An 8665-nucleotide genomic window follows, 5' to 3' on the forward strand; every position below is an offset into this window, starting at 1 on the left:
GGTCTCGCAGTTCTAGGCGCGCAGTCCTGACCCGCGCGACTGCTACGGTCGCAGGTTCGAATCCTGCCTCGGGCATGGATGTGTGTGATGTTCTTAGGTTAGTTAGGTTTAAGTAGTTCTAAGTTCTAGGGGACTGATGACCACAGCTGTTAAGTCCCATAGTGCTCAGAGCCCTTTTGATAGGAGAAATTACGGGCGTTTGTACACGGTCCAGTCACAGTAATATATTAATGTGACCACCGCCTATGTTCGGTGTCAACGTGGTTCAACCACTCACAGGTGGCAGGTGGCAGCACTAGCATCGGAGGGTATATAGAGCGTGTCGGGGTGGCGTGGGGACGCGGTAACAGTACAGTCGTTTTCCTAAGGCAGAAACAGAGCGGCTTAGCTGAGCTCAGAAAGAGATGATTATTGGACTCCGCGCCAGGGATGGAAGAATTTCCGGAAAGATTCAGTTTCTAAACTGTTCGCTTCCTGCCGTGCTTAGTATACCGTACGTGGAAAAGTGACTCTATCCAACATTGCCACCGAGGTTACTGTGGTGTACCCTGGGTCGTAGCTGCCAGGGGTGAACGACAGCTGTGGAGATGTGGGCAGACAAATAGAACTGTTGGGCAACTGACCGCCCCTATGAAACAAGGAGACTATCAATAATGTCTTTTCCTAACGACCCTAATAATGCACCCCTGTTCATCGGCGATTACGGCTGGAATTTTCACGCCAATACAACTGGACGTCCACTGACTGTCGACAGGGGGCCTTTTCAGATGAATCACTTATTATACTCAATCGGACAGATGATCTTTGGCGTGTATAGTCCTGCAACAATCGTGGGAAGGGTCCAGGCCGGAGGATGGAGTGTTATCGTCTGGGGACTGTCTTCGTGGCATTCCTTGGGTGATGGAAGGTACAATGGATCAATACTAGTATCCATCTACCCTGGAGGGCCTTGCCCAGCCCTACATGCAATTTGCTTCTCCTCGGCACCATGGAATATATCAGCAGGACAATGCAATGTGTTACACGGATCGCAAGGTGTGGTTTGATAAGCATCAGGATGAGTTTACTGTACTCAGCTGGCCACCAAACTCCCCGCATTTAAACCCAATCGAGAATTTATAGGATCACCTCGAGCGGGTTACTTGTGGTATGTATGCTCAACGCAGCTGACCACGACAGTAGCGTCAGCATGGCTCCACATCCCTGTCACTACCTTACAGAACCCCCTTCGAGAACTCCACTCTCTTCCAGCACAGACGCATTGCAAAAGGTAGCTATTCAGGTTTTTTACAGGTTGAGATATTAATGTGCCTGGACCATGTAGGTTCGCTGCTAGGATTAGACACATTTCCGGATCCAATGCCTTCCGCAAGTGATTAAAGGCTCCCAAGGAGTGAATCGGAATGTTTGTCGGATGTGTAGTTCTTCAAACTTCTGGTGGATTCGGGCAATCACTGCGCAACCGCCGAGGGTTCTGTCTTTCGGTAAACTGATGTCTTGTTCTGTAATCCGAACCTTCCAAATTTCCCAAGTTTTTCAAGTATTAGATTAGTAATGACCCATGTTAATAACTAATAACTTTCGTGTTCTCTGCCTTTCTTACGACGGACAGATCCTGTGATAGTAGGTTATTCATATACGTTGGGTGGAAGCCCTGTTTATACATGTATCAATGTGGACCACTCCTTCATTTCATAGTTAGATGAACACCCTGTTTGTTACATTTTGTGACATACAATACGCATGTCTCATATTTACTAAGCCCACTTTTAGTTATCCATTGTGCAAAATACACTCATCAAAAATGTTTTGTATCACCTCGGCCCCCAGAGTTCCGGAACTTGTACAGAAAATTGGAATAGAGATCAAAATTAACATCATTTCGGTCCTCTTTATTGCTTACGAAAACCACACATTGCATGTTGTAGCACCATACAGCGAGAGCTTCAGAGGTGGTGGTCCAGATTCCTGTACACACCGGTACCTCTAATGCCCAGTTGAAATGATGAATGCCTGTATTCGTCGTGGCATACTATCCACAAGTTCATCAAGACACTGTTGGTTCAGATTTTCCCACTCCTCAACTGCGATTCGGCGTAGATCCCTCAGAGTGGTTGGTGGGTCACATCGTCCATAAACAGCCCATTTCAATCTATCCCAGGCATGTTCGATAGGTTTATGTGTGGAGAACATGCTGGCCACTGCAGTCGAGCGATGTCGTAATCCTGGAGGAAGTCATTCACAAGATGTGCACGATGGTCGCGCGAATTGTCGTCCATGAAGATGAATGCCTCTCCAATATGCTGCCGATAGGGTTGTGCTATCGTTTGGAAGATGGCATTCACGTATCGTATAGCCGTTTCGGCTCCTTCCATGACCACCAGTGGCATACCTCTGCCCCACATAATGCCACCCAAAATCAACATGAAACCTACATCTTGCTTCACTCGATGGATAGTGTGTGTAGCGCGTTCATCCTGACCAGGTTGCCTCCAAACACGTCTCTGACGATTGTCTGGTTGAAGGCATATGCGACACTCATCGGTGAAGAGAACGTGATGCCAATCCTTAGCTGTCCTTTCGGCATGCTGTTGGGCCCATCTGTACCGGTCTGCATGGTGTCGCGGTCGCAAAGATGTACCTCGTCATGGACATCAAGAGTAAAGTTGCGCATCATGCAGCCTACTGCACAGCGATTGAGTCGTGACACAATGTCCTGTGGCTGCACGAAAAGCATTATTCAACATGGTTGGCGTTTCTGTCAGGGTTCTCCGAGCCATAATCCGTATGTATTGGTCATATACTGCAGAAGTAGCCCTTGGGCAGCCTGAGCGAGGCATGTAATCGACAGTTCCTGTCTCTCTGTATCTCCTCCCTGACCGAACAACATCGCTTTGGTTCACTGCGAGACGCCTACAAACTTACCTTGTTGAGTGCCCTTCCTGGCACAAACTAACAACGCGGACGCGATCGAACCGCAGTATTAACCACCCAGGCAACACGAGCCGTGTACCTCCTTCCTGGTGGAATGACCCCCTCCAACTAATAGGCACTGCTCATGCATGGTTGTTTACGTCTTTGGGAGAGTTTAGTGACAACTCTGAACAGTCAAAAGGACTGTATTTGTGATACAATATCCACAGTCAACGGATATGTTCAGGAGTTCTGAAACCCAGGATGAAGCAAAACTTTTCTTGATGTGTGTATTTTCTCTTAAATACGTATAAGTCTTTCGGGAACAGTCTGACTGTCGACCACTCCACCGATTCGGATCATTCTGACATCGACAGTGGTATGTGGAAAGCTGCATCCTCACAACATGAACAATAAAGATGTACTCTCGTGGCCGCTCTGCCTGGTACATCGCTTTGGACCTCTAATAATTTACATATCCACGTTGGAGCATATGTGTTCGAACTTCATGTGCATCCCATTACGTATACTGTGTGCTGCGCTTATTGTCAGGCAGTGTATTTCTGGTCCACGTATGTACTGCTGATAAATTATCATTATTTTATCAATAACTGTTGCTGCCCAGATTGTACAATAGTTACAATAATGTTAGTCTGATATTTATTGGGGCTCAATTGTTAAAATTTGGTGTCGACAGAGAAACCGAGGCATGATATCTAAGGTATCGATACGTGCTCGTGTCAGTAATACTATAAAGTCCCCAATTTCGGCTGCCATGTTGTATTAAACAGGACTGAAGCATGTATAAGCAGATCTCAGTCTGGTGCTGTTAAACAGCTGAGGCAGCTGCGCGTATGGAGTGACGAGGCGGCGGGCGCGCGCCTGCCCTATGCCCTTAGCGGCGGGCTATCAGCAGAGCGGTGAAGGCAGAGGGCGGCGGAGACAATAGACGAACGAGTGGAGATAACGCTTGTGACATCCTGTGCCGGAAACCTGAGACACGTTGCGTCACAGCTTGGGACAGCAAGCTAACGCCAGCTGGATGCTCGACATGTGGGTTACGTGCTTCTGTCCCACTGCCTGTACGTGATGCAGTAAATAGCACTTTTTCCACCATGCGAACACCTATAGCGTCAATATAGCGGTGACAAAGAAGTTGTGTAAAACACAGGTCTCGCACCACGAACAAGCATCTGCAGTACGACATCAGACACTTTCTTGTGAGTCCAATAGTGCACAGAAACCAGACAGCAGTTGTAACACTCGAGGGAAGGAATGGATGAGAAAGGAGTGAAACAGAGTTGTAGACTATAAGTGATTGTTATTCAGTCTGAAAACTGAGCAAGCAGTGAAGGTAACTGAAAGAAAATTGAAGAAGGAATTAAAGTTCAGGGATTAAAAAATTAAGAACTTTTAGGTTTGCCGATAACACTGTAATTCTGTCAGGCTCAGTAAAGGACTTCGAAGAACAGTTCAGTGAATCGGATGTATCTTGAAAGAAGGATCTGCGATTAACATCAACAAAAGCAAAACAAGGATAATGGAATATGGATACGAAAATAGTCAGGCGATTCTGAAGCAATTAGGAAACGAGACACTAAAAGTAGATGCGTTTTGCTGTTTGAGCAATAAAATAATTGATGATGGTCGAGTAAAACAATATGAAAAAACAGATTTGCAATGGCAAGAAAAGCGTTACTGAAGAAAAGTTTGTTAACAGCGAAAATCGATGTGTCAGGAAGTCCTTTCTGAAGTTATTTGTTTGGCCTGTAACCTTCTATGAAAGTGCAACACGGACGATAAATTGTTCAGACGAAAAGAGTATAGAAGCTTTCGAAATGTGTTGCAACAGGAGAACGCTGAATGTTAGATGGGTAGATCATGTAACCAATGAGGAGGTAATGAATAGAATTGGGAAGAAAAGAAATTTGTGGGAGAAACGGACTAAAAGAACCGATCGATTTAGTATTGATGACCAAAAGATGGATACAGTAAGCAGATTCAGAGGGATTAAGTTGCAGTAGTTGTTCGGAGATGAGGAGGCTTGCTCGGGAGAGAGTAGCATGGAAACTGGTTCAAATCAGTCTTTGCGCTGAGAACAAAATAACAACCGTTCAGACCGAGCGAGGTTGCGCAGTGTTTAGCAAACTGAACTCGCATTCTGGAGGAAGACAGTTCAAACCCACGTCTGTGCATCCTCATTTACGTTTTCCGTGATATCCCTAAATCACTCCAGGTGGATGCCGAGATGTTTTCTCTAAACGGGCACCGGCGATTTCCTTCCTCATCCTTGCCACAATTCGAAATTAGGCTCCGTCTCTAAAGACCTTGATGTCGATGAGACTAAACACTCAACCTTCCTTCCGTCCTAAAAACAGTTCCGAATCTGTATTTCGGTTAAACCGTATTTTAAATGACTCTTCACTCTTCTGACAGGTTTGATGCAGACCAATACGAACTCCTCTCCTGTGTCAACATGGTTTCGGAAGATCTCTTACGTCCTCAGTTATTAGTTCGATGGATCCCAGTCTCTATCTTCTCCTAGAATTCTACTCTCTACAGCGTCAAATGCCATGGAACTTTGTTTTCTTAACACACGCACTATTAACCTGTCCCTCCTTGTTGTCAGCATTTTCCAAATGTTCCTGTTCACGGGGATTCTGCGCGGAGAGCATCCTCGATTCCTATTTTATCAGTCCACTTAATTCTCGACATCGTTCTACAAACGCTTTGGCTGTCTTCCCTTCCGGTTTTCTCCAGTCAGTTCAGCTCATCCATAAAATTCTCTGCTCCAAATAAATGTACGTTCTCAAAATTCCTTTTTGTATTAAGGCCGACGTCTGATACTATGAAGTCGCCTGGAATTCCCTTTTTGCCTATGTTAGTCTTGTTTTTATAACCTCCTTGCTGTGTCCGACATGTGTTTTCTCCTGCCAAGATAGCAGAATTCCTTCATTTTTTCTGCTTCGTGATCCGCAATTTTGGAGTTGAATTTATCTTTAAGCACCTTTTTTCTACAGATCGTTACTTTCGTCTTTCGTCTGTTTACTCTCAAATCATTGTAGTATGCTCGTTAGACTGTTAACTCCACTTAGCAGGTCCTGCAGTTTCACTGTGAATGGCGACGTCTTTAGTTAATCTTATCCTCTATATCATTGACAGATACAGTGTCTTTATACAGTGGTCTGTATCTTCACATTACAGTGTCATTCAGACGTGCATGCATCTCTGAAGGAGCAGACAGTTTTGGTAAATGTTACGAAGTGGATTCCCATTTTGCGAATATGGACTCACGTCAGCTATTTGTGACACATGAAAATTTATCCCTTACCAGGTCTCGAACGTAGATATCCCACTTTATCGCGCTTATCGCGAGCAGACGCCTTAACAACAGTTTTTTTCATTTTGTTTACTATTATTCGTTGCATTTGATCGTGGCGGACGCCACATGACACCCGTTTAAGTTCACTCAGTTTTTATTATTATTATTATTATTAAAGAGAGCAGCCCGCTCTCTGACCGAACACGCTGAGCTACCGTGCCAGCACTCCTTCGGCTACCCGAGCAACCCTTGAGGACCGACCCAAACTCCCATATGCATGTCTGAAGGAAACTGTAGTGCAAAGATACAGACGCTGTATAAACAGAGACATTTAACCAGTAAAAATGTATCCACGCCTTGACGGGCAAAAATGACTATAAATGTGGTGTCACCGCCAGACACCACACTTGCTAGGTGGTAGCTTTAAATCGGCCGCGGTCCATTAGTATACGTCGGACCCGCGTGTCGCCACTGTCAGTAATTGCAGACCGAGCGCCACCACACGGCAGGTCTAGAGAGACGTCCTGGCACTCGCCCCAGTTGTACAGCCGACTTTGCTAGCGACGCCACACTGACAAATACGCTCTCATTTGCCGAGACGATAGTTAGCATAGCCTTCAGCTAAGTCAATTGCTACGACCTAGCAAGGCGCCATCACCAAGTTATATTGAGATGATAATCCTGTATCAACAAGACCAATGTTCACCAATTGTGGATTAAAGTTAAGTATTCCAGCAGCTACGTACTTTTCTTTATAGCATTCATTACGTATCCTGTTTCAGACCTCACGCCAGCCTACGTGAATTTAAGCGCGTGCCTTTCGGCTTCCTCTCATTGTGTCTAGGCTGTCTTGTCTAGACACAACAATAACATAGTTCTCTCTCCCTCTATGGGAAATGTACGAGCGCAGTGGTTGTGGGCTGCGTGAGATGTGGAAGAGTGGGTAGGTCTTGGAGGCGTGCTCCGATAGTCGAAGTAGTTAAGGCAACCTCTCGCGATATACGGGAAATCCGGATTCGGGTCTAGTCCAGGACAAGTGTTCCATATGTGCCTAACAGCGGACCTCAGTACTGAGTCCCAAAATGCGAATCCACTTAGTAATATTAGCCTCCATAACTTTACATTCTGAATTTCATTTTCACTCCAGAAACTTTAATTAATTTCCATCCTTGCTTCCTGGATGTACAGATTGTACATCGAGAGCGAGCCAAGCTATGGAACAGTTAACAATTACTATTGCCGTTGCATGTACGTTTCTCACTACAGCATTTGCTGCACAATTTCAAATAGTGGGCGTCTGATGCAATTTTACTAATGTAACTGGCCATTCTCCTCCTTTAGTACATCTTGCGAGCTCATGGTTTACATCTGGGTTTCTCGGTATCATGTGTAGACGTTCGTCGCAGCAGCGTGGGTTGAGATAACATTGCCTCGTCTCTCTCTCTCTCTCTCTCTCTCTCTCTCTCTCTCTCTCTCTTCTCCCGTCAACAGCTGTAACAAGAAGTAGTAGGTCCTACTCAGCAGCTCCATCAACTGGCTCATGTGTGTGTGTGTGTGTGTGTGTGTGTGTATGTGTGTGTGTGTTACTGAAATTTAGACTGCTTTTTATTAAAATTATTTAAACTAAGTGTCCGCGAATATCTACTGTGCTTCATGGCATGAAAATAATATCTAAGTTTGTGAATTCCACCATTTAATACTATATGAGTAGGAAAGTTGAGTTACTGCTCTCTGTAGACTTGAAGAGAAGCAGACGTTGCTTCTTTCTCTTCTTGGTATCATAACATACTGGCGACACTGTTATTCAGTATTTATGATTATCATATTCCAGAGTTACCAGATGCCTTGTAATAGGGCCTGAGCTACATTGGGCCACGACTTCACTAGGGGATAACGAATTGATTCTGCATAGACCAGCAAAGCGACGTCGTAGAGGTATACGCACCCATCTGTCTGAAGAATAGGCACTGTTGAGTAAGTGAGCGTAATGAGGACGAAGGGACACTTCATCCGTAACCTGACACTGCGTAGTACATAAGCCATGCCTCTGAAACCCGAAGTTGCGACATTTTACAGATTCATTAGGACTCCTGGAGAACCTGACTAGTCGGGGAAACTAAGGCGAATGAAGTCATAGCTGCCCAACATCAACGCCCGGCCGCGCCAGAATGGTGCAATTTCTAGGGTGGGAGTGCTACCGTTGGGGAAATATTAGCCAGCTGGCACACACATATACCACTCAAATCAAACTCTCATTCTCCGATGTTCGTTGTACATAGCGGTACCTATGCGTGTGAGGTATGCCAACCGCCGGTGACTACCAAAAGGAAGACAACAAGAAGAATCAGCCAGCCAGCATCAACAGACCTTGCCGCCAGTAAATGCTGGTTTCCACATGGTCCAAAGTGTGTATGCTGCCCACTTGACTTT

Source organism: Schistocerca americana, chromosome 7 (assembly GCF_021461395.2).
Source record: "Schistocerca americana isolate TAMUIC-IGC-003095 chromosome 7, iqSchAmer2.1, whole genome shotgun sequence".
NCBI classification, from domain to species: Eukaryota; Metazoa; Arthropoda; class Insecta; order Orthoptera; family Acrididae; genus Schistocerca; species Schistocerca americana.